Source organism: Cricetulus griseus, chromosome 2, assembly GCF_003668045.3.
Source record: "Cricetulus griseus strain 17A/GY chromosome 2, alternate assembly CriGri-PICRH-1.0, whole genome shotgun sequence".
Taxonomy (NCBI): Eukaryota; Metazoa; Chordata; class Mammalia; order Rodentia; family Cricetidae; genus Cricetulus; species Cricetulus griseus.
In genome coordinates, this window is record NC_048595.1 from 16,252,602 (window position 1) to 16,279,929 (window position 27,328).

The window sequence follows — 27,328 nt, forward strand, 5'->3', positions numbered from 1 at the left end:
GTATTTCCCCCATCAACCACCAGATAAATGGATAATGGGAATTTTGTACATATGTAAAATGGGATTGCATATGGATCTATCTGCAATCTTCTACATGTCAGCATCCAGTTATGCCAACACCATTTGTTGAAGATGCTTTCTTTTTTTCCATTGTATAATTTTAGCTTCTTTGTCAAAATCTGGTGTTCGTAGATGTGTGGATTAATATCAGGGTTTTCAGTTCGATTCCATTGGTCTACCTGTCTGTTTTTGTATCAACATCAATCTATTTTCATTACTATAGCTCGATAGCAGAGCTTGAAGTCTGGGATGGTGATGCCTCCAGAAGTTCCTTTATTGTACAGGGTTGTTTTGGCTATCCTGGGTTTTTTGTTTTTCCATATGAAGTTGAGTAAAAAAAAAAAAATAAGTTTAAACATCACAGGCATTCATAATCCTTCCATTAAGGACAAAAAATTAGAGTATGTAATGTATTTTCCTGAGTGCAGGATGACAGTCACTAATCAAAAACAAGATTAATTGGAATAAGTGGTTAAAATACCTTGTTAAGCAGAATAAATATAAAACTATATAAATCAAAAAAATAAAATGGGACACTTCTTGGCTCTAAAGAAAATGAAGTAAAAAACTTGGCAGGAAAATGGATGGACTTGAATGTAAGATATTAAGCAAGATCACACAACCTCGGAAATAAACCACATGTTCTCTTTCGTATGTGGAGTCTAGCCAATTATATATGCATATGTGTAAGCCAGTGCCCATGTGGGTGCAGCATAACACAAAGAAAGGGAAATAAGACAGGACGAACATATAGGGAATGAGGAAGGGCTGACTGCAGGTGACCAACAGGGTTATGAAGGAGGAGATAAAGATAACTGTTTTTCTAGTTCTAACTCATAGATTTTGGTTTTGGTTTTAATGGAGGATAAGAACATAAAATATATTTGACTCCAAATACATAAATTTTAAGGTGAAGTTCCTCATCTTCTGCTCTGAATGCATAGATGTTCACTGAGTTGCTTAAACTTGGGGTCTGGTTAATGTTGGTATGTGACATTTTTATTTATTTGCAAAGATTTTTATACTAAAGTTTACAAACATAATTTTAAAAGGATTATAGGAAATCTCTCCTCTGCTTGTGTTCCAGGTACAGAACAGGCCTTGACGAGTGCACATCTGTTTTCAATGTGAATTACTGAATATTTTAAGCCCACTGTTGAGGAAAAAGAGACTCCTTTCAAAATACGGCAATTGGCAGTATTTTCCTTGTTATGCAGGAGATTACTGCTGTTTTGGTACGTATGTTGATACTGTCAACTAAGGACTGTGATGTAATTCAGTTGTAGGGTATTTGTCTGTATGCAAGAAGCCCTGCTTCAATTCCTACCACTGTAAGTCAATCAATGCACTGAAGATCACTGTCTTAGTTAGGGTTACCATCGCCGTGATGAAACACCATGACCAAAAGCAACTTGGGGAGGCAAGGGTTTATTTCACTCACAGTTCAATGTAACAACTCAACATGAAAAGCAGTGAAGGTAGGAACGCAAGGCAGGAACCTGGAGTCATAAGCTGATGCAGAAGGCATGGAGGGCTGCTACTTACTAGCTTGCTCATCACGGCTTGCTCAGCCTGCTTTCTTACAGAACTAAGGACCACCAGTCCATGGGTAGCATTAACCACAATGGACTTGCTCCTCCCTCATCAATCACTAATTAAGAAAATACCCTACAGGCTTGCCTGAAGCCCTGTCTTACAGAGACATTTTCTTAGTTGAGGTTTCCTCTTCTCAGACGACTTTAGCTGTGTCAAGCTGACATCAAACTAGCCGGGAAAGTCACTGTTGCCTTGTTCTAAGAAATTGCCAGTCACCCAAGCATCAGCAATTAACACTCTGATCAGTCAGGAGCCACCAACACCAAGGCAAAATCCTACGCCAGCAAAAAGATTATACTTTGGGACTTTGAGTTGAAAGGTAGAGCTTTGGAGCATGTGCATGCTACCTTGTTCCATCCCCAACAGCCCCTCGCCAGACAGATAGATCACTGAAGGCTCGGATGATATTTGAAACATCTCCGTGTGTGTGTGTGTGTGTGTGTGTGTGTGTGTGTGTGTGTGTGTGTGTGAACTTGTATGCATGCCTGTGGTGTTGGACATCAAATTAGAGGTAAAATCCACAGGATCTGATGACTGGTTGAAGGCTAGAAAGAGAAATGTTGAAGAGAATGGCGGATGAGGGCATCATATCTGAGCTGAAGGGAAGAAACAGGCTTGAAGGAGAAAGCACCACTTGGATTTTGGCTGAGATGAACATGAAGGGCCTGTGCACTGTGTCAGTAGACACACTGATTCAAGCATTCTGAATGTGAGAGTGCCTTTGGCCTTGGGCCCAACTGAGACACCGAATTCATCTATAATATATCAGCAGGTGCAGGGCTCGAGAAGTGCTCCAGGCCGGGCATTGCAGCTGGAGCAAGACGATCGCCCTTTTGTCTTTTGTCTTCTAGGACAGATGAGCAGCAGCTGACCTTTCTGAGGTATTTGACAAATTCCAACAGCAGCACCATCTGGGACTGAGGTGGCCACTGGGCAAGATCTAAAGACCAGGCTTCCCTGGGACTGAAGAGAAGAACAGAGAAACTAACTCGTGGAAAGGAAGGGGGATGTGAAGCCCCTATACCTGTTCTAACACAAAGCATGCGTGCAGCCTGCAGCAGACTTTGATTCCACAAATAACACCACTGCCTTGGGGAGCAGCAGAGACAGCTGACCCGGCAGCAGCTGCATGGAAAATGCTATTTAAAGACTCAGCTTTTGCAGCGCAGGACTCTGGGCTTGGGATTTGATTGGAAGGCAACAACGCCACTGAGGAAGGAACCAGATTTGTGAGGAAAACATCAGCAGGTGGTTGGCGGCTGTGAACCCTGAATATATCCAATAAGCTCATTTTAATAAAACAATGTCTCTCCATCACTGAGTAAATTAAGTATGTTGGTTCATGTAAAAAGCTTAGAATAATGCCCAACACATCGTGATCAGTGGACAGAAGCTGCCATCAAATGTCATTATCTCCACAGTCATCCACTAATGTAAATATGTCCAGACATGGAGACAGGCTCCGCTCTAATGGCAGGGTGTAACTAAGTGGTGGGATTTACAATCACTGACCTCCCACTATCTTTGTGTTTTTCTGAAATCTTCCCATTCTTTACAGTGAACACATTTATTACATAAAAACCATAAGTTAATATGCAAGGTTGAATCTGGAGTCAGTCTTCCTGGCTTAACACCTAATTCCTTGAAGAACTGTCTGTTGTTAGGCAAATTATTTTCTTTCTTTGAGTCAGTTTACTCTTTAAAAAAATTTATTTTTAATTATGTGCCTATGTGTGTTGGGGGAGCATGTGCCCATGAGTATAGGTTCCCACAGAGGCCAGAAGAGAGCATCATATTCCTTGGAGCTGGAGTTATATTTGGTTGTGAATTGTCTGATATAAGTACTGGGAACCAAACTCAAGTCCTCTCCGAGAGCCATAACTGTTCTTAACTGCTGAACTATCTTTCCAGCCTTACAATACCAAGGTCACTGAGTGGTTGCAAGAATTAAATGAGATATTCTTGACACCCATGTGGCGTGGCATGCAGCAGGGAGGCATAAAGAGATAAACAACTGCTCTCATTAGTGGTGAAATGCTGGTGGCTCCTTTATCGCCCACTTCAGTGTCCTTGGTATGTGTTCAACACTGTGGAAATGGTAGTTTTTCATTTTGTTCATTTTTTGGAGATGGGGATCAAACAGGGTCACTTGAATAATAATCAAGGGCTCTAGCACTGACCCACATTCCTGAGACTTCACAGTGGATGGATTAACTAGAACCATCTCCGGTATCTTACAAAGGGCAGTGGCCCAAGAACCAACTCTGCTAAGGTAGACAGAGTTGAAAAGTCCCCAAGTGTCTTTCCTTGACCCCAAGGTCAAGTTTCTAGCAATGGGAAAGCTCCTGTTATTTTTACAAAAGAAGTTGCCACTCTCTGAGAAAGTGAGGCTACTGTATTAGAAGGTCCAGACACTGTTTTCTTATTCTTCCATGGGACAACCAGGCAGAAGCCAGGGGCAGTGCTCTCTGTAATGCTATGCTTCCTCCATTCCCCACCCTCCTCCTTGAGACAGGATCCTCCTGCGTTACCATACTGCGTCAAACTCCTGGGCTCAAGTGATCCAACTGCCTCACCCTCTTGAGTAACTGTGACTACAGGCATGTGCCACTGTGCTCAGTCGCCGTTTTTGCTGTTTTGAAATACAGGCTCACATGAGTGGTCCATGTTCTACCGTGGGACCTACTCCCAGCCCTCCTGTGCTCTTCTTCCTTAACAGTAGGCAAGTCAGCTTCAGACGACTGTCTCATGCTTAGTGCTCCTCTTGGCCTAGGCCAGGCATGCCTCTTTCTGCAGTGGACAGTAGTCACTACGGAGCTGCAGAACTGGTCAAAGTGCTGGGAATAAGTGTCTATGGAACACTTAGCACTACATCAGACACACCTGCATCAACCCTGCCTCCAAAGCTCAGAGAACATCTCCAAAGAGAGGCGGAAAGAATGTAAGAGCAAGACGATGGGTGTGTGTGAGGAGGGAGGTCCTTCTGTGTATATGTTTGTCTTATTGGTTGATAAATAAAGTACTGTTGGCCAATAGGGAAGCAAGTTATGCAGGACTAGGACTTGAGGAGGATTCTGGGAAATGTAGTAAAGAGAAGTCTTGTAGGAAGTAACATAGCAGGCAGGAAGTAACATAGCAGGCAGACTCAGAATATAAGCAGGGACAAGCAGGAAGTCACACTCTTCCTCTTCCTCCTCCTCTCTTCTCTTCTCTTCTCTGTGGAGCTGCCATGTGATTCCGGAAAAAGGGCGCATTCTACCAGCATCATCGACAAGATAAGTCTTTATAAAATATATAGATTAATAGTTATGGTTAGTAATTAAGACTGATCTAGCAGATAAGAAATCCTAGTCATTGGCCAGCAGCATTGTACCTAATATAAGTCTCTGGGTGTTAATTTGGGTGCCCACGTGGCAGTGGGGCTTGGGCGGGTTGGCGGAAAGATTTATCCTTACAAAAAGGTATCAGGACTTGGATTTACGAACTTCCACATAAAAACTTCACAAAAGCCTAAAAAGAGATTTTAGAAGCAAAAGAACAAAGACAAGCATGACTTCTTGATAGCAGCATTTTCTTGGGTACTCTTCTGTTTTGCTTGAGACAAGCAGAGACTCTTGCGGCTCCTTTAAGAAAGGTTTCCTGACTCAGCATAAGCGGAAAAAAAAAAAAAAAACCCAGGGTGCATATGAGCAGCTGGCAGTGGCAGTGACCACATCTTTAAGCTGGCAGTGTGCTCCTTGATGGCAGCATAGACCAAGGCAGTGAGCACAGTTCTCAATGCTGGTTGTAAACATACCCCCGCCATCTTGGAAAGACAACAGCTAAAGCAGCTGCCACTTTAATTTTTAGCAATGCTGTTTAATAGATAAAAGACTTCGTGGCCAGAAAAAGGTAAAGATTTACAATAAAGACCCATTCAGATAAAGAAAAATCTCTAAAGGATTACATTGTGTTTAAAAATATATGTAGGCGGGCTGGAGAGATGGCTCAGAGGTTAAGAGCACCGGCTGTTCTTCCAGAGGTCCTGAGTTCAATTCCCAGCAACCACATGGTGGCTCACAACCATCCATCATGAGATATGGTGCCCTCTTATGGTATGCAGATATACATGGAAGCAGAATGTTGTATACATAATAAATAAATAAAATCTTTTAAAAAATATATGTAGGCTTGTAGGAGAAAAGAAACAGGATAAAGTAATTAAAAGAAAGAAAGAAAGAAATTAAGAAAGAGAAGCCTGTTGTGGTGGCTCATGCCAGTAGGATTTGCTGAAGGAAGCAGAGGCAGGCAGATTTCCACAGAGAAGCCCTGTCTCAGGAAAAAAAGGGAGTAAAAGAAATAGAATAATAAAAAGCCACATAAAGGTGGAAAATACACAGAGTCTGGATACTATATGCTATATTGTTGTCTTTAAATTGTTGATTGCTGAGGAAAGAGCTATGGCTGCTAATATACATTTGATTACAGGTGCTGCTAAATTAATACAACTTACATATTTTAAAACTGCTTTGACTTCAAAATTTAAGTCTAAGGACAGGCTACTTTGGAAAAGAATTTCTGCTTTTGTTTACACAGAAAATGAAAAGCTGTGGATTCCTTCCAGACTAATATGGTTTGATCAAGCAAGACCCCCTGAAGCAGTGGCCCAACTGATCCTACATCCAACAGCTGAAATGATGCAGTCATAAATGACTACAGCCAGATTTCTGTGTTTTATCATGATCCTCATGGTATGAACATTGCCCCCAACTGGCAGGAAGCAGTTTGGAATGACCGACGCCCAAATTCCCAAATATTGTTTATAAATGTTTGTTTTCATTTAAATGGGGTTGATTATAAATGGTAATGATCACAGCCAATCTCTTTTTAAAGGAAAATAGGATATGGGAATGAATACTTTGCATTGGTATGGATTTTCATTTATTGATACAAATTTAAGGTCAATTCTGTGATATGTAAATTTCTCCTCTTGTTTAGGTATTGTTTAAACAGATCTTTTAAAATGTAATGCATAATTAAATACAGATTATATATAGTCAGGTATAATAGTCAAAACTTACAGTTAGGTTAGTTAGGTTTTCTAGATATACAGAGATGTATTTGAGATGGATAGATATTCTTCAAACCTTTCAAAGACCTACAGAATATATGGAATTTTAAATGGTTTAGGATTTTTCATGACAGCGAGACACAACCGCTCCTGGCACACCAATTACAGCAGAAAGGAGGATGGGCATTGAAGAAATTCGTCATGGAGTTTGCCTTCAACATGGCAAGAATAGCCATTTGGGCAAGAAACTGCTCTTGCCTGGACTGTTTGATAAACTGGACATGCAGGACCTGCAGGAAAGTGACTGCTGAGCTTGCAAAACAAGACAGTCCTGAAGGGTTCCTGCTTCACTGAGAAGTCTGCCAGACACACTGTGGCCTATAGGCTGAAGATGGATACCCCAATGTTACAGAGGAACTTCAGGTGAATGTCCAGGCAGCAAGATGTCTCTGCCAGTGCTAGAGTTTGTATATTATCCTTCTGTGGTCTTTGATGGAGTTGAAGACAGTTATAGTTTTCTTTAGTTATTATAAAAGATAAGCTACATATAAAACCTTAGACTCACAAAAATAGGATAGATGATAGAATATTTTCTTTAAATCTTGCTAAGTGTTAATGGACTAAATATTGTAACTATAGTTCTTGATAACTGTTTTGTTATATATTTTACTATGTTAATGTTAACACCCTTCTTTTAATTTAGTCAGAAAAGAGGAGATGATGGGGGAGGTCCTTCTGTGTATATGTTTGTCTTATTGGTTGATAAAGTACTGTTGGCCAATAGGGAAGCAAGTTATGCAGGACTAGGACTTGAGGAGGATTCTGGGAAATGTAGTAAAGAGAAGTCTTGTGATCTAGGCAGGAAGTGACATAGCAGGCAGACTCAGAATATAAGCAGGGACAAGCAGGAAGTCACTCTCTTTCTCTTCCTCTTCCTCCTCTCTTCTCTGTGGAGCTGCCATGTGATCCTGGAAAAAGGGCGCATTCCACCAGTGTCCTTGATAAGATAAGTCTTTATAAAATATATAGATTAAGAAATCCTGGTCTGGAGAGATGGCTCAGGGGTTAAGAGCACTGCCCGTTCTTCCAGAGGTCCTGAGTTCAATTCCCAACAACCACATGGTGATTCCCAACCATTTGCAATGTAATCTGGTGTCCTCTTCTGGCCTGCAGGGACACATGCAGGCAGAACACTGTATACATAATAAATATTTTTTAAAAAAGAAATCCTAGTCATTGGCCAGCAGCATTGTACCTAATGTAAGTCTCACTGTGTTAATTTGGATGCCCATGTGGCAGCAGGGCTTGGGTGGGTTGGTGGATTTATTATTACAGAGAGAGAGAGAGAGAGAGAGAGAGAGAGAGAGAGAGAGAGAGAGTGTGTGTGTGTGTGTGTGTGTGTGTGTGTTTTCTGCCTTCATGTACACTGTGTAATGCTGTAATGCTGTCTTTGGGACATGACATGACATTGCACCCATGAACTCGTGGTTACCTGCACAGGATTAGTCAGGATTCCATAAGGCAGCACTAATTGTACTCAGTGGGTTACAAATTCTTTTAAAAAGGTATGAAGTTGGAAGGGGGTGTTCAGGGGAGTGGCAGCAGGGAATGGCAGTGCATATGGTCAAGATGTTTACCTGTATGAAATTGCCGAAGAATAAGTAAAAAGATATTCTAAAAAATGTCTCATGCAAGTTGCTTGAGACAAGAAGTATTCTGGATTTCAGGTTTGGAATGTTTGTATTTGGAATATTCTCCATACATGAGAAATCATAGGTACTGGATCAGAAAGTCATGGGTACTTCATGTACACCTTATATACATAGACTGAAGGCTATATAAAATCAGATGGTCAGTACACACATTTGTGTATGTGTATGTGTATGGGTGTTTCACCTGCATGTATGCTTGTATACTGTGTGGGTACCTGTTGCCTGAGGGGCTAGAAGACATGAATCAGATCCCCTGGGACAGGAATTACAGATGGATGTAAACCACCTCGTGGGTGCTGGAAATTGAACCCAGGTCCTCTGGAAGAACAGCCTGTGGTGATACCTTGTTTATACAAATAAAGCGTGTCTGAAGATCAGAGGGTAGAACTTGCCACTAGCTAACCATAGAGGTCTGGAGGTCTGTACAGATAGACAGGAAGTGAGATGGCTGGGCAGAGAAAGGAATATAGGCAGGAGGAAACAAGAACTTGCTCTTTTCCTCTGAGAAGCTAGTGAGGTAAAGGTGGCTTTGGCTTGCTCCTTCTTCTCTCTGATCTCTCCTATATCTGACTCCTATTTTCTCCTATATCTGACTCCAGGCTTTTATTATTAAGACCTATTAGAACCTGTGTTACAAGAGCCAGTGCTCTTAACCACTAAGCCATTGCTCTCTAGACCTGTCACCTGTTTTAACTGAAATCTGCCACAGATCTGGTGTGGAATTTTCTTTTTTTTAAGATGTATTTACTTATTATGTATACAGTGTTTTGCCTGCATGTATGCCTGCACAACAGAAGGCGGCACCATATCTGATTATAGATGGCTGTAAGCCACCATGTGGTTGCTGGGAATTGTACTCAGGACCTCTGGAAGAGCAACCTCTGAGCCACTCAGGATTTCTCTGTGTAACAGAGCCCTGACTATCCTGGAACTTGTAGACAAGGTTGGCCTCAAACTCACAGAGATCTGCTTGCCTTTGCATCCCAAGTGCTGAGTTAAAAGGTGTGCACTACCACTCCTAGCAATTATCCTAATTTTTCATTATTCATATATGAAGTGTACCTATGTGTGTGAGTTCAGTGCACATATGTGGAGGTCAGAGGATCTCTAGAGTTGGTTCTCTCCTTCCCCGAGGGTGCTGGTGATTGACCTCAGGATAGACTTGTGTTACAACAGCTTTTATTCACTGCCCCATCTCCTGGCCATGTAGTCTTTTTATTGCATGTAGATTATTTGTGTATGGATAGGCATGTGCCACAGCATGTGTGGAGTTCAGAGGACAATCTGTGGGAGTCAGTTATTTTCTTTCAGCATGTAGGGCCCTGGGGATGGAACTCAGGTCATCTGCCTTGGTGACAAGTTACTTTACCTGATGAGCCATTTTGCCTGATCCCATGTATTGCTTTTAAAATAGGAAAAAAGCTTTTTAAAAATCCTATTCTTCGGATTGGGAGATACAGCTCAGTGGTAGAGCCCTTGACTACCATTTGCAAGGCTCTGGGTTTGATCTCCAGGACTGGAAGGAAAAACCCGTTTTCTGTCACCAGTCATGAAAATTCCATGTACATGGTGACCTCTTTTCTTGTGATCTCTCCTTTTACTTCTTATGTGAGGCAGAGCCTGGTTGAGCAGAAGAACTTAAAACTTCTTTCTGTTGCTTGAGATGCAAGCCAACCACATTAACATAACGCACAGTAGCCACTGCTTTTTAAAGATCCATAAATTGAGTACCTACTCGTGAAGCACCAATGTACTGAGCACGGGCATAGGTGTTTCCTGAACCCGACATTCTACATTGTGCGGCTCATGCTACAAGTGAACCAGGGGCTGCAGGGTGTGGGGGATCAGTAGTCACCATAGCCGTAGGTGAAGATCTAGAGGCTACAAAAGGGACAAATCTGATGCTGAAGTTGATGGTGACCTGTGAGGATAACAGTGAGAGTTACTCAAAAGGTCACTGTGCCAGGCAGGGGTAAACAAGTGACAGATGACAATTGGTGTGATGTTTAGGGTTATCAACCTGACACAACCTGGACTCATCTTAGTGAGAGAGTGCCTCACTAAGGGATGGTCTTCACTGGGTTGCTCTCTCTCTCTCTCTCTCTCTCTCTCTCTCTCTCTCTCTCTCTCTCTCTCTCTCTCCGTGTGTGTGTGTGTGTGTGTGTGTGTGTGTGTGTGTGGTGAGGGTATCTTGAGTTAACCACTGTCAGTAGGCCCAGTCCACTGTGGCCAACACTACCCCCCAGACAAGGGGCCCTGAACTGTGTAAGAAATTCAACTGAGCACAAGCAAATCAGCGTGTGTGTTTCACTTCTCTTAGACTGTGGATGTGATGCATCCTGGTCTTGCCTTTAAGTTCTTATCTTGCTTTGACTTCTCGAAAGTGATGGTCTAACTTGCAATTATAAGCTGAATTATATCTTTCTCCCTTTGATGCTCCTCCTCCTCCATCTTACTATGTCGTCCTGAACTTCTGTAGAACAAGCAAGCTAGCCTCAAACTCACAGAGATCTGCCTGCCTCTGCCTGCAAAGCGGGCCACCAAGCCTGACTCAGTGTGTTGCTTTTGGCAGGGTATTTTAACACAACAGAAATGAACAGCTGCCTAGAGCGTCCTAATGGGCAGAACAGTTGGAAGTTTATAGTCCCTGGCAGCATGTGCAAAAGGCACAGTGACAGTAAACACGACAGGCCAGGTGACAGCAGCGATTCGAGCGACAGCTCTGCTCGATAGATTGAATTTCTGGTTTGAGTCCAGCTGACAGCAACAGCGCTGGGGACCAGTGAATGTTGTCACTGCCGATAGAATGGCTGTCATCACAGAGGGAGCTGGGATCCGGGCATCGGCAGCAGGGACAAAAAGGTCTGCATGTGACGCGGGGACAGCGTTCACCGGCCAGTGCCAATGGATCCGATACCCAAACGTGTGACCGCCACGCCAAGCTCAGTCCTGGCGTTAGCCACGCCCTCGCCCCGCACGTGACCACGTCTGTTGTTATGGAAAACGTAAGGAAACCTTGGTTGTCCCCTCGCTGCTGCTAACCTCAGAGTGGCCCGGGCAAACTTTCTTCTCCCGAGGAACCGTGGCGAAGGTGAGAGGTCAAGAACAAAACTGGTCGCTTCCTTGTCCTGGGGCGCTACCACTGGTGGAGCGTGCTCGCGTGATGCAGGCGCCGCCTTCTCGCGAGACCACCCGCAGCACGTGACTGCGGCGTGAGCACATCCGGGCCTCTCCCCCCTCAGCGTCCCCGGTCCCAAGATGGCTCCCTTTTGGCGTCTCTGGCGCTGTTGAATGGAGAAAGCTTTATTGTTCCCTTCGGGCAGGAGTGTTCGTGTCCTCGATGGCGCTGTCAATAAAGAACGGCAGTTTGAATCGGTACTGAGCAGGTAACCATAGAAACGGCGCTGGGACTCTGCGTGGAGACCCCTGCTGCGGCGGCGGCCGGGGAGACTCCCTGAGTGAGGGGCACCCCGGGACCCTTGCGCGCCGCGGGCTCCGCGCGTGGCGAGCTCCGCCGGGCTCGCGTCGGTCGCAGCCGCCTCTGCCCTCCGCACGCGGCCCGGGGGTGGCCCTCACCTCGGGCGTAGTCCCGGTCGTCGGCTCCTGCGGGAGGACTTTGCGGGGTCCTGCCCCGCAGCGCCGGCCTCACGGCCCAGCTCCCTGCGGCTGGCCGGCGGGCCGGCGGACGCGCTCACTCCAGGGCTCCCTCCCGGCCCCTGCTCTCGGCTTTTGTTTACTGCGAGACAAGAACGGCTTATCCGGTTTTAAAGTAGTTGTGGGGGAATAGAAGTCGTGTGCAATAAAGCGTCAGCTCCCCACAGTGAAGTTGCACCGAGATGCAGCCACGCTGGTTGTTTATGTGTTGTCTGGCCGCCTGCCCGCCGCTGGGCGCGGGAGGGGCTTGGTTTCTATTCGGCTCTGATGATGGGAAGGCCCAGAAAGCCGGAGTCAGTTTCTCTTTTACGCTTTACAGAAGTTTGCCGACTCTGGCCCGAGGCACAAGTAGATTGAGCCAGTGTGCAATTGACACAATATCCTGGCTTCCACGACACGGTCATGCTAGTAGTTTCTCATACTTTGCGATGTTACCATCCGCCCAGTGCGTGCAATAGACCACCCGCTTTATGTTTATACATAGCGTTGCAAGAATTTGTCTTTCGCTAAAGAAGTGAAGTATGATTAAGCTGCTTTAGGGTGTACTAGGTTATAGGGCTGACAATGTGAGCCTGTCACTGGGAACGCCCTGTAGCCTACGTTGTCCCCTGTTGCCTCAGACTGTAAATTTTCGGCGTCTGGGAGTGTTCTTCCTTGGGATTATATCCAAATTTTGGTATGGGTTATAGCTGTTTTAAGCAGTCTCAAAGTACAAATTTTCAGTATTTGGCATAAATTATACCCACTGGTCATGTAGACATGGTTCTTCCGTGACCGTGTTTCCCAACCTGTCTTTTATTTCTCTTGAGTCAAGGTTGGCCTTGAACTCCAGATCCTCCTGCCTCTTCCAAGTGCTGAGATTACAGGCATATACCCCTTGCCGAACACCCTCAAACATTTAACAGTTGTTTTTGGTTGGTTGGTTTTGCTTTTTCGAGACAGGGTTTCTCTGTAGCTTTGGAGTCTGTCCTGGAACTTGCTCAGTAGACCAGGCTGGCCTCAAACTCACAGAGATCTGCCTGCCTCTGCCTCTGAAGCGCTGGGATTAAAAGTGGGCTGGAATTAAAGGAGTGTGCTAACACCGCCTGGCTTTTGTTTGTTTGTTTTTTAATACCTTTGCTGCATAAGCAAATTTAATCGCATCTACTATGTGTAGGTAGGAGTCCTGGAAATGTATTACTGCACAAGATAACTGTGGAATTTAAATTCTTCAGCAGGCTTGGTGATATGCAGACTCACAGGAATAATTATTTCTCCTTTTTTTTGAAAAAAGGTCTTGCTGTGCAGCCTTTAACTTGAGATCTTCTTGCCCCAGCTTCCAAATGTTGGAATTACAGTTGTACATTACCTCTGCCTGTCTGACAAAAATAATTTCAAACACCTATCTCATAGTGTCATGGCAATAAAATGAGAAGTTAATGCTTGTTGAGCAATTTCTTTGTGCCAGGTACTGGCACTAAGGCTTAATTTGAACTGTCACTTAGTCTGTGACACAGATAGTGTTAGGATTAACATTTACCCAGGGGAGAGATGGCCAGTATTACATGGTTTATGCATAGGGAGCACGGAGCTGAAGCAAACAGATCATGCCATGCTGTGTTCCATCTGTTGTCTTTCCTGCCAGCTTGTGAGGTCCACAAGAGCAATGCCACATGTTACTTTTGTGGCCTCAGCTGCTAGCCAGTACCACAGCTCGATGTTTTTACGAAGATAGTAAATATACAAATCTTGAGCATCTATTGAGCAAATATCTGAGAATTTGTTCTACACCAAGAGCAAGTAGAGCTGGGTGGCTTGGCACATTGCACAGTTCTTGTCTGCTCTTACAGTCTGGACAGTGGGGCTGCCTCAAAAAAATTGTATTGCTTATTGAAGAAGATAAAATATCTTAATAGGTTCCAAGTTTTCTTTCTGAGATGGGGTCTTCTTGGTTTCAAACTAGTAACACAACCTATCCTCTTGCCCCAGTGTGGTGTGCATGCTGTATTGCATGTAATTGCATCTAATTGGAAAGACTAACCCGAATTTGGCCCCAGGTGTATTAAATAATGGTGGAAATTCAGATGTGTTACAAGCAAAATGAGGGGTGGGGAGGATGTGCGTTTTTCTATCCTTTGGGGAAAGGGGAAGATAGATTTCTTCAGTGTTTAAATAGAGGGCAGCTTTCCCAAGTGGAATTTAATTGTTCTTTTAAATTATTTAAAACTTACAGTGTGTGTGTGTGTGTGTGTGTGTGTGTGTGTGGAGTGTGGATGGGTGTAGGTGCCACAGTATGATTATGAAAGGAAGAAGGCAATTTACAGGCGTTGGTTTCCTCCTACCACCATATGGTTCCACCATGAGGGATTGAACACAGGTCACAGACTTAGCAGCAGGTACCTTTAATTCACTGAGCCATCCCACCAACCCAGAATTTAGTTTTAAAACCAAGCTATACAGTTGTGTACACAGAAAGTCTTTCATCATTTTAGTGCTTGAAGCTTAGAACTGTTTGGCTGTTTATATTCCTCCATGAGAGATACACGAATTTTGGGGAACATTTAAATGGGAATGGAACTGAGGTCTGCCCCACACCAAACATGTACTCTGAGCCTGAGCTACACCTTTAGCCCCAATATCTGCACTATCTTGGGGCTTTCTGGGGAAAGGCTGGGTGGTGACTCCAGGATGTGTTTACAGTTGATTGTGGGTTTCCTTCCATTGTCTTCTTAATAAAGTGGCATCCTTTAAACCAGGCGTGGTGGCACACACCTTTCATCTGTGTATTCAGAAGACAGAGGAGGGTGGATCTCTCTAAGTCTGATGCCAAAGCAAGAATCATGAGACTCTGTCTCAAAGAACAAAAATGTAGCATCTGTACCATGGTATGTAATACTTGAAAAGCACCAGGCTCTTTGAATAGGTATGAATGGAACAAGAGTGTGAGAAACAATAGGCTGTGCTAAATCCACGGAATGCTGGAGCTGTCATATGGAAGAATGAATGTCAGGTTTTGCTTTATACTGTATGCAATAACCGTGTTAGGCATGTCATCAGAAGATGTCATCCAGGCCAGAGAATGGAGCTGGGAGCTGGCCACAGAGTGGCATGTTAATGCAGTATTGAACTGCAAGCCCAGAATTAAATTGCTATTTTGGGTTTGGGTGGGACCTTTCCATCTGAGCTTTGCTGTTTCTACTTTGTGATTTGGGTCTGTTGGGTTTCAGTAAAGAGTAGGTGGTAACGCCAGCTTTGAAGCAGGGTATGAAACTGCAGGAGGAGCCAGGGCATACCAATTTGTTTTTCAATCTATTTTATTTCAGTTCAAAGCATCAGTGCAGACGGCAGCTTAGGAAAACAAGCCGCACTTTGGCAACACTCAGCTGCATTTGCAGATTGAGGAAGACTGAGAGTAACCAAAGTGCGGCTTGTTTTCCTGGGCTGTCTGTCTGTGATGATGCTCTGAACTGAAGTAAAATAGATTGAAAACAAATTGGTATGCCCTGTTGCCTATTCTCAGTACCCACCTTACCCCTCCCCGGCACCGCCTGGGCCAACACTCGTCGAAGACATTGGCCCCTCAGCTGTTCTCAATTCGCAGTCCTGAGAGCATTTTGATTTTTTTCCGAGGAAATTGAATTGGGGGTATGTACTTTTTTGAACTTCCAATAGCTTACCTTCCAAAGCCATCATCTGGATGGTGTGGAGAAGCAAGCTACTAACCACATAGGAAGGAATTAAATATTAAGGACATTTAAGTTCAGAAATGAAGCTGTCATTTTCTTTAAGCTTTGCAGAGGGTACAGTATTTCATTCGCAGCGACCGCACACAGTGAGGCCTGGCAGCCCTCCAGGGAACAGAGGGCAATACCAGACTGAAGTGGCTTTCCTTCTGTTTCCCTGATGTTACTTAACTCAGATCCTCAAAATCGAGACACCAAGTAATTCATTTCCTTACAAAGAATAAATACAGTGTAGATGATCCGTGAAAAAAATGGAGATGGTTAATCTCCAGGGAAACGTTGACTCTCGATGGATCCATGAGTCCTTTGAAGATGGCTACGAGAATCCTCCAGAATGCCATTCCTTCGGGAGGAGAGCCGATCACTTTAATCAGATCTTGGAGTCCTCGACCCCTCAAAAGGAACAGAACTGATAATGAATGTCATATGTAATACCAGACTGAAGTCATGCAGTCAGTCAGTCACCTTGTACAGATCTGTACCCTTGACCTGAGTTTTGAAAGTACTTTTTAGGTTTTGTTTCTTGTACGAAGTGGTCAGACAGAAGTGGATAAATCTAGTAACATGCTTCAGAAGGCCTTGTGAATGTTCACTTACAGAACAGTGGTGAGATGTGGATGGTGTCTCCTACCGACCTTGTTAACAGATCTGCCTGCCGGCCTTGGATGGATTCAAGTGGTGCAAGGCTGGCCTTGAGTTCCCTGCCAATAAGGGTAACCTTGAAATTCCTGATTCTCTTTCCATTCTGAGTACTCGGCTTACTGGTTTGGACCACTAAACCCAGATTGTTTCTTCTTTTTTAAAATATTTGGTGTATTTCTTGTCAGTGCCAGGTATTAAAAGCAGAACCTTGCATATGCTCAGCCCGTACCCTATCACACAGCTTCATCACCACTGCTAATTTTACATTGTTTACATTGACATGGCATGTTTTTTTTTTTTTTTTAATGTGTACAACATGGTGGTTGGTTGTGTATTACGTGTCACCTTGCAGAATGGTAAAGTCTAGTTGGTTACACAGTTGCCTCTTTGTGTCAGCAGGAGATGGTAGTAGAAGTTGCTGTTTGTTAAGCCGTTTTTTCTGTTAGTCTCTGCTCCTCTTTATTCCCCTCTGGTTAAAGCTACTATGACCTGTGTCCTGGGTGTTGCAACAGCCTATAGCATGTAACCAGATACTTCATTGATACCCCTTTAGGGTATTTCATCCTTTTACATTGCTCCCTCAAAGGTCCGTCTATTGTCTGTTTCCATCATTTCCTGTTCAGTACTTAGCACTCTGTCCTGTATTTAGGAAGCAGTCAGTATCCACCTACTAACTAGATGAACAAACTAGAAAGGGGCAAATGAGAGATGGTGACAATGAGAGGCCATAAGACCTGTATCTGAAAAGGTCCCTGCTGCTTCCACACCCAGGTACTCCTAAATCTGCAGCAGAGTAAATACTATACCATAATAAAAAATTACTGTTGTTGAACACACACAGTGTCATGCACTGCACTAGGTGTTTTACATAACTATGATATGTAGTCTTGGGTGCTCCTCACAGCCACTAGGAGCTTTTACCTATTTTATTTAGATAGCCACATTTTCTGATTCTAGCTAGAAGTGGAATCCAGTGAATACCAGTTTTACTTAAGACGAGTAGGGCCATTCAGGTTTACTCCAGTAACAGTGTGTAGCCTGTGAGCCAATCCTCATTTCAAAGAAAATGCCACACAGTAGGCCCTTGTCCATTGCACAAAATGACTTCCGCTTTTAGAACTTTGGTGCTGATTATTTGAACATTTTGTTTTTTGAGAATTTCATACCCAAGTCCTGTGTTTACATCATTCCCACACCACAGTTCCCCTCCAGTTCCTCCTATGTCACCTGACTCCCTCTCAACTTCATGACCTCTTCATTTTATTGTTACATGCATGTTTATCTAGATAAATACAACCTGCTGAGTCTATTTGGTGGTGTTCGAATGTATTTATTTTTACAATTTAAGGTTCCAATTATTGGTCCTGTTTTTAAGATTATTACTATTGTGGTGGTACTAGGCCCTTTTGGACCTAGTACCATGCTAGGAAGTACCCTACCACTGAGCTGGAATCTCCCAGCTTCTTCCAGTTCCCATTTCTAAAACCATGAAGAAAAATTCTCAGTGTATTTGTTAATTTGAGGATAAGGCGATGAGCTCCTTCTTAGGCTTGGGCAAGCACATGTTGAAGGCTCCATAGGAGAATTGCAATGCTAAACTAAGCTTAAGTCTGTGTAAGGTCCCTTCACATTTTCAGCTTCAGTTGTCCTGGGAAAGGCAGAAGGGAGGGAGACAGGAGTGCCTTGTCCTCAGCCTGGCTATGTTCTCAGCTTTGGTGTGAGCCTCCCATCTAGAATGCCGCTCATTCACTCCTGTCTGCCGCCAGCCAGCCTTGCTCATGCTTCACTGCCTCCACGTGCCCTGCCTGCTCTGGCTCCTCCCTGTGGTTTCGTTAGAGCCATTGGTTAGTGATTGATTTTCAAAGGGCTGCCCCTGCTCTGAGTGCCCAGCTCCTAGCCTGATGTCATAAAGTCACGAAGGTAGCAACTTTAAAGTAAGTGACAGTGAAATTTGCTCGATTAGCCTGTAGGTTTGGCATGGCACTGCAACTTCCGAGTGTATCTCTGAGGGCCTGGCAGTCATTAAGTATGACCACCCTGGACACAAGCTGCTCATTCAGCTGGCCCTCTGCTGTCAGATGCCCTTAGTTCCTGTCAGGTTAAAACCAGAGGGAGACTTCTGAAGGTCAAAGTCCAGACGGTGGAGTAATTGGCCCCTAGAGTTCTGGGTTTCTTTCCTGGGCTGCAGAATGGTGAGGATGAAATTTTCTGTGTTTCTCTTTGAACATTTTTGAGCAAATAACGATGGAATCCCACAGGCTTTTTGCTGGAGTTAAAGGCAGTGAAGGAGCTACACTTCTGCATTTTTTTTTTTTTTTTTTTTGTTAGTTCCTTAAGATAACCCTCTTGTTATACTCCCTTGTGATGGACTGGGGGAAAGCTAGAGATAAAAGCAATTCCCAGTTTTTCAAAGACAAAGGAAGAAGTTACCAGCACAGGAGAGGAGAATGACGTTGCTCCGTTGCTCCGTGGAGCTCACACAGAGGGTACTGAGGGCCGAATGATCTGAGCATTGCAGTAGGACATGGTGCAGAAAGGCGGGTGTCTGGAGTTGCTCTGTGCTTCCATTCTTTACAAAGGTGGAAGAAAAGGCAGAGAGAGAGGGCTCTTCTCCCCAACTGGGCCATGAGCTCCCTGAGAGCAAAGTGTCTTGTCTATGCAGTGAAGGGCATTGGCCTGAGCTCTGGAGAGCTCTACTGGGTACACAGGCATACCCAATTTACAGCTGTCGCTGGGAAACTGAGTGTGGGGCTGTATGGAACACCCGAGAGATAGCAAGGAATAAAGAGAAGAGCTTGGGATTGTTGTTTTGGAGGTTTGAGTTTTGTGGTTTGTTCCATGGGTGGTTAGCCCTGTTGCTTTGGGGCCTGTGGTGAGGCTAAGAGTACGTGGAGGAACAGACTCTACTATCCCCTCTAGGATAAACCCCAGTGCCAGACTTCCGTATATCCCACCTTTTAAACTTTCACCAGCTCCCAGTGGCTCTATTCTGAAGTACAAGCCATCAGCCTGTGAGCCTGTGAGAACATTTATGGTCCACGCTGTGCCAGTGCATCACACAGTAGAGAATAAGTAGGCTTTCCCATGTCCCCAGTCTGACTGGTGCTGGAGATGGAATCTAGGAGTTTCACACCCGCTTTCTGCTGTGCTGGGCAGTGGTGGCGCATGCCTTTAATCCCAGCACTCGGAGGCAGAGGCAGGCGGATCTTTGTGAGTTCAAGAGCAGCCTGGTTTACAGGTTGAGTTCCAGGATAGCCAGGCTGTTACACAGAGAAACCCTGTCTTGAAAAAAACCAAACAACCCACCTTGTTTATTGAGTGCGTGCAATGCATTTGAGCAGCAGCAAGCTGTCCAGACATGAGAAGACTAAGATGCCAAGGCTCATTGAATTTGAGGTTCTCAGGCTTGGACCTTATAATTTCCTTGAAACAGTTTCATCTCCGGCATCAGACAGTGTGGGTTCATTTACTGACTTCCATTCATTGACTTGGTTATTTGGGCAAATCCCTTCATCTTGCCAGACCTCCATAGCCTCAGAAGAAAGAGGTTAATACTAGTAACTGACTCACTGAGTTTTGCAGAGATTGTATAAGACCACAGCACTTGCCACCATGCCTAGGATACAAGAAACGTTTGAATGTTACCTACTATAGATGGAGATGGGTCCCATGGCAACCTCACAACTGTCTTCATCTTTCCTGATTGTCTTCCTCATTGTTTGCAATTTAGAATATGCAGTTGCTGTTTGCCTATGGGTTTCTCATCCTTAGATTCAGTCAACCTTGTATTGGCAATATTTGGGGAAGAATACACCTGTTCTGAACATGTACAGAGTTTTCCTTCCCTGGACAATCAGCTGTTTACATAGTATTTGCATCTTTAAGAGATGAAAGCTTACAGAAGGATGTGCAGGAACAATTTAGAGTTCTTCAGAATGTTCTGTGAGCTTTGGGCATCCAAAGGCTTTGATAACTGTGGCAGACTAGAATCAATACAAATGGGTACCAAGGAGCAACTATTTATTATTGTGAATTTAATATGGGCTTAGGGCTGGGGTGAGTATTTATACTCAGTATTTATATCCTGGGTTTAATCCCCAGCTCTTGTTGACCTGGTAGGTGTCCACAGGATGTCCTGGACCAATTACCATGAGATGCAGCTACATTTGTAAGATAGGAAACAGGAAGGATCTTCCTGCACTTCCATCATCAAGGAACTGCAAGATAAAACACTTAGGTATGAAATGTGAACCAGGGTCACCTGAGAAATTCCTCATTCCCATTATATGCTGGGTTTTGTATGAAACTTCTCAGATCATAGCCTGGTGCTCTATGAGAGATCTCAGACTATCCTGTGTCTCCCTTTCCTAGCGGGCTTGCATCCCAAATCAGCTGTGTGAGATGAGCAGTGGGACTGTATCAAGTCTTTGCTCTCAAAAGCCATTATAGAATATCTGACACATATATCAAAGACAAAAATATAACTTAAAATGATGATGCACAGTAATAAAAACAGACATTTTAGCAGGGGAACTTTTATGTTTCTCTCCTTGAAGCAGTGCCCTGCACTGGGCAATACCAGCTCACTCTGATGAGTTTCTGTGATGCTACTGGAGCTGTTGATATGTATCAACTTGCAACACTTCATGAGGCAAGCCCCGCCCGTTTTACCGAGGAGGAAACTGAGTTCCCAAGAATAATCAACCTGCTTCAAGTCTTAGCTCATTAGGGAACGAAGCTGGTGTTCACCCCTGAGCCACTGTGTCTAGAGGGCACACTCCAGACCTTTGCTGTTGAGCACATGGCCTCTGGAACCACAGTGCTTAGTGGGATACTGGGTCCCTGCCAGGGAGCTTTCATTTGTACATTAGATGGGGATTTGGAGGTTAGAGTTTGGCTCTGTGTTAAATGTGTAGTCCAGATGTATTCCCTGCTGAAGAAAGATGTATTCAGATAATCAAGTTATGAGAACTTGTAAGTCATCCAGGTTTTCAGGTCAGAGCAAAAGGCCTATCAGTGACAAAGCCAAGGGTCTTTTGTACACCTAAGAGGCTGGATTTGAAAGCATTAAAGCAGTGATTGCTTGTTGAGACTCTTGACTGCAAGATGGAAAAGTTGGCATTAAGTATAATGCAGTCACAATCCCCAGTTGCTCATTAGATGTCTGTGCTGCTCAGGGGATTTTGCAGTGGTGTCTGAAGAGTAATCTTGGATGAACTGGATCAGAGCAGCGTGTCCAGAAAGGCACCTAAGTCCTTCACAGCCCAGAAAGGCACCTAGGTCCTGCAGAGCCCAGAAAGGCACCTAAGTCCTGCAGAGCCCAGAAAGGCACCTAAGTCCTGCAGAGCCCAGAAAGGCACCTAAGTCCTGCAGAGCCCAGAAAGGCACCTAAGTCCTGCAGAGCCCAGAAAGGCACCTAAGTCCTGCAGAGCCCAGAAAGGCAGCTAAGTCCTGCAGAGCCCAGAAAGGCACCCAAGTCCTGCAGAGCCCAGAAAGGCACCCAAGTCCTGCAGTGCCCAGAAAGGCACCTAAGTCCTGCAGAGTCCTGAAAGGCACCTAAGTCCTGCAGTGCCCAGAAAGGCACCTAAGTCCTGCAGAGCCCAGAAAGGCACCTAAGTCCTGCAGAGCCCAGAAAGGCACTTAAGTCCTGTAGAGCCTCCTTCTGTTGTAATAGGCGTGCAGAATTAGACGATAAGAGGGTGTGAGCAGTTTGCTATGCTATTTTGATGTTTTTGCATCATTGTATTTTGTGGAATGCCTCAAGAAGAGTTTCATTAGGGATTGAGAGAATCTGGGAAAAGCAATTAGTTGCCTAGGGTGGTTGTTAGAGGCAGGGAAGGAATTAGATGCCTGTTCTCAGCTTGGAGTTGTGGAAAGCAGCCTTCCCAGTGATCCTTAATTTTCTTTTTTAAAATTTTAAATAGTTTTAAAGGTTTATTTTTAATTATGTGTATATGTGTGGGTTAGTGTATATTTGTACTGGTGCCGGTGGAGGCCAGAGGCATCAGATCCCCTGGAACTGGAGTCACAGGAAGTTGTGAGTCACCCTTTTCTGGAAGGACAGATGTGCTCTTTAGCACTGAGCCATCTCTCCAGCTCCCTTTTCTCAGGTCTCTGTTTCCTGGAGGACCTGAGAAGGTGGTGCTGACACTGGTGGGTAGCAGCAGTTTGATTGATTGAGGACATACTGTGTTCTTGACAGTCAGTGCTTTGGCTGTGCTCACCCAGCCTTTCAGTAGCCCTGTTTGGGAGGTGAGGACACAGGCCACATAGATTCCATAATTTGTATCATAGTTTGTTTTCCCATTGGAATTCATACCACACTGTAGTTTGGTTTGACTACTAAGCCACACCTGGGGAGAAAGAACAACACACCCCCACACCCTAGAAAGGTGCAGTCAGGCGTCTGTAGGTAATGTAAGGAATTTACAACTTTTCTTTCCCGATGCACTGTGGGCTTAGACCCCACCCTACACTTAAGGAAATTCCCTCGTGACACAGTGTCCTGTTTACTGTGTTTGGTACACAGCAGGAGTGTAAATGTTTAGTGAGTGAACTGTGTTGAAGACCCTGACTGAAGCCACCCACACAGGCTTACCTGGGCTTCTAAGGTTTTTAATTGCCTTTAAAGACAGAGTCTTATGTATCCTAGACTGACCTCAAACTTGTGGATCCAAGGTCAACTTTGAACTTGTGATCCTCCTGCTTCTATTCCTTGAGTCCTGGGTCTATGTTTACAGGTATGTACCCCATACTGTTTATATGGTGCTGGGCTAGAGTTCAGGGTTTCAAGCATGCTAGGCAAGTGCTCTACTAACTGAACTACACCTCTAGCCTCCTAATTTCTAAATACCCTGACTATATAGCACATATTCGAGCTGGAGGAAAGACTCAGTGGTAGAGCACTAGCATTTGGGAGGCCCAGATTTGTTCTCCAGCACCCATAAATAAATCAAATGCATTCTGAACCACTTGAAGAAGACAGTGAATCTTCTTTTAAGACAGTACCTAGGAATAACCACCATGTTTTGTATTCTCTCTGCAAATACATATTCACATACACATGCTTCTAAAGTACACTTGCACTAGAGTCCATCAAGTACTGGTTGTTTTCCTTTCAGTAGATAAACATTTTTCCACACTGGGCATGGTGGTGCATGCTTGCAATGCTAATTCTTTCAAAGTGGAGACAGGAGGATCAGAGGTTGAAAAATAGCCCAGTCTACATGAAACCCTGTGTTTTGGGGTGTGGTTACACATGACTTTTAATTCCAGCACTCAGGAGGCACAAGCAGATAGATCTATGTGAGTTTGAGGCAGCCTGATCTACCTAACAAGGTCCAGGCCAGCTAGAGCTACACAGTAAGACCCTGTCTTTAAAAATTAGACAAAAAAAAAAAAAAAAAAAAAAGAAGCAGCAGCAGCATTTCCCTCACACTATTATAAAATCTTAAAGTGTCTAATTTTTTCAGAAAATTTATTTAAATGTAATTTATTAGCTCTAATTTATTTAGATGTAATTCAATTTAAATTGTATGGTTCAATGTCTGTAGCCATTACTTGCTAATTTCAGGACCATTTTTGTAGATCACTGTGGCAGTCGCTCTCCATCTCCTCCCAGCAGTGTGGTGACCACTCTCACTTTTGCAGTCTCTGTGAGTTTCTCATGCAGTATGTAGCATGCACTTCTTTTTATGGATGAATATCACTCCATTTGTAGATGTGTGTTGTGCTGATGTGCGTGCATTAGCTTGTCAGCACTGCTCTGTTTAGTGTTCCGGTTCATACCATTGCAGAAGTTTCTGTGTGGATGTAAATTTTCAGCTGCCTCATGCTAGCAATGGAGCTGCTGGGTCGTGTGGTGTTTTTCTTGAGACAGAGCGTTCACTGTGTGCCTGAGCCTTCTGAGTGGCACATTGTAGGTGTGCACCACCGCATTTGGTGAGTGTATTGAGCATTTTGAGGAACTTCCAAATTGTTTCCCAAGGCGGCTGCACCGTCTCTGTGCCCACCTGCATTTCTGTAGGTTTCCAGCCACAGCATGTGCTCAGCTGCACTTGGTTTCCCTCCTTTTATTTCCTTACAGCCTGGCACACATCCTTTCCTGTGCACATTGGCCATAACGCCTGGCCTAAAGGACACACCTGTCCAATCCTTTCCTTGCTTTTGGTTGGCTCATTGGTCCATAGCTAATTCTGCTATACTGTCCTTTTCAGATTGATGATTTCTAAGTGACATGTTTCTGTTCTTTGAGTCACCTTTTTACTTTCACAGTAGTGTCCTTTGGTATAGAAGAGTTGGTTGTTTTGTTTGTGAGATCTTATGTAGCCTAGGCTGCCCTGAACTCTTGATCCTCCTGTCCCCACCTCCCAGGTACATAGATCATAAGTGTGTGCCACCATGCCTGGCACTGAAAAGCTAAGATGACGTATAACGTGAATGTTTCTGGCCTGGCTAGATCTCATCGCCCTTCTCAGCCCCCCCCAAAGCACACAGAAGCTATATAGTTATCAAGCTGATGGCCTTTGGCTAAGGTTTCTTATTCTTAATCATTAACCCATTTCTATAAATCTAAGTATCTCCATGTGGTCTTATCTTACTGGAGAAAGGTCAGGGACCTCTTACTCCTCTGGTGTCTTACATCTTGACTCTTCTCCACAGAGAAGAAAAGAGAGCGATTTCCTGTTTGTCCCTGCTTATATACTGATTCTGCCCCACTATGTCACTTCCTGCCCTTCTGTACAGACCTCCAGACCTCTATGGTTAGCTAGTGGCAGTTTCTGCCCGGCTATGTCACTTCCTGGGATCACATGATGACTCCTCTCTGCCTACACTTCTCAGAATCCTCCTTGTCTCCTAGTCCTACCTATCATCCTGCCTGGCCAATCAATGTTTTATTCATCAACCAGTAAGACAAACATATACACAGAAGAACATTGCCCATCAATAACATTATATCCAGGTTCTCTATTGTCTCTGGTTACTTTTCCTTTGGTATCATAGAGAACTTTGGCCATGATGAATGTTGAGCCCAGGCCCTTATACATGCTAGCCAAGCAAGCATACTCTTGATGCCCCAGCCAACAGCCTGTTTGAATGGCTGCATAATATTCCCCAATATGGCTCTATACCATGTTTATTTAAAATCTCTTGTATTTTAAGTTTTCAGAGTGTTTTGTATTTGTTGTTTTTACCATTAATACTGTTGCTTTTAATACAGTGCAGGTGAACTTTTCACTTCCTTTGCATTGACGGAATCCTTGAATGAATCTAAATGATGTATGCATTCTTTCTATCAGGGATTACTCATTTTCTGTAATTATATGCTTGATATGTAAATTCATTTAGGTAAAACAGTCAAGCAGGGCATAAGTAAATACATTGTTCTCCATCCCCCAATACTGTCAAAAGACATTTTTTTAGTTCTAGATGAGCAGGTAGGCTCCACATGCCTTGCCAGTATGTGCTTCCTCAACATGGTGTGAGTGCCTGGCTCATTGTTCCTCTTTTGCATTAACATGCTGGCATTTTTAATAATGTGAGCATCTAAGCTGGTGGTCCATTACCTAAAATCCCAGCTCTGAGAGGTAGAGGAACAAGGGACAGAAGTTCAAGGTACTGGCTACATAGCTAGTTTGAGGATAGACTGGGCTACATGAGATACATGCACACTCTTTAACACTGAGTATTTAATGTTTACAGCACTGTTAAGAGGCTAAAGTTCAGTAATTAAAGTGACTTACCCAGGTCATGGAATTTTCCAAGGAAGTTTAACAGTGAGTCCTATGTCATAGAACTAACTATTCCTTTCTAGTTAAATATTACCATTGAAAAACCTTTCTGATTTAATTGCCCCCAGATTATATTCATGTTCTTAATTTCTAAAAAAATGTATATGGGTGTTTGCCTGTGCACATGTCTATGCACCAATTGCATGCCTGATGCCCACAGAGGCCAGAGAGGGCATCAGGTTTCCTAGAACTGGAGTTACAGATGGTTGTGAGCTGTCATGTGGGTGCTGGGAATCAAACTTAAGTCCTCTGAAAGAGTAGTGAGTGCTCTTAACTACTGAGCCATCTTTTCAGTCCCATTGGTTGGTATTTTAATCACAGTCAAAGAGGGAGTAAAAAATGTGCTGTGTACGTGTCCAGTGCTATGACACAGGGCCCTCCCTGCTGAGGGCCTCTGTTGTTTTGCTAAAAGTTGGGTGTTTTATTTTTGGCCCAAATACAAACAAACATAAGATCCAGAAACCAGGATCCTGATTCTGGCCCTAGCATCACTTAGATACATAAACAACTTGGGCAGGCCACTTAATTTCTGTCAGTCTCTTCATCCATGAATGAATATGGTTAAGTTATGTAGTCTCCAAGCATAATCCAATTGCATAGTTTTCTGGGTTTTATTTCTTTGTTTTTGATGGGATCCTGCTAGGTAGCCCAAGCTGACATCCGACTCACCATCCTTCTGCCTCTGTAGGCTGAGGTTGCAGGTACCACCACACCCAGCTTTCATCACCTTCTTATAAATGATCATTTCATGATGGTATACATTGATGAATTAATTTCCAAGTTTTAATCTGGTGATGAATGATGGTAAGTAGGCTGAGTGGTAAGTGAATGAGGCATGTGGAAAAGCCAAGGAGTTGGGGTGAGGGAGCAGAAAGGGAATGAGGCATGAGTCTATTGCAGCCAATGTGGTTGGCGACATTGAAGGGGACAGGATGAAGGTGAGTTTGAGGTGAGTTGGGAGCTTCCTTGGCCTTAGGCAACTTGGAAGACAGTGAGATCTGATCTGCTACAGATAGATGCTCAGAGCAAAAGAAAGACTTTGGCCAAAGTCAGTGAGGGTCCTCCTTTCCTTCTTGATGGAGCCATCAGAACCTCAGCTTG

The 27,328-nt window shown here is 44.0% G+C and overlaps 1 protein-coding gene across 5 annotated transcripts in view; it reads left to right on the plus strand.

The window, feature by feature from the left end:
- Nucleotides 1-11,632: 11,632 nt before the first annotated feature.
- Nucleotides 11,633-27,328, plus strand: part of Zbtb40 (zinc finger and BTB domain containing 40) — a 72,555-nt gene continuing 56,859 nt past the window's right edge. For 3 of the 5 annotated variants that reach the window (XM_027399750.2, XM_027399752.2, XM_027399754.2), the window contains exon 1: nt 11,634-11,804. The gene's annotated coding sequence lies outside the window, so the exon portion shown is untranslated. Of the gene's footprint in view, nt 11,805-27,328 lie in introns of all 5 variants that reach the window. The other 2 variants (XM_027399753.2, XM_027399751.2) reach the window with 2 other exon arrangements.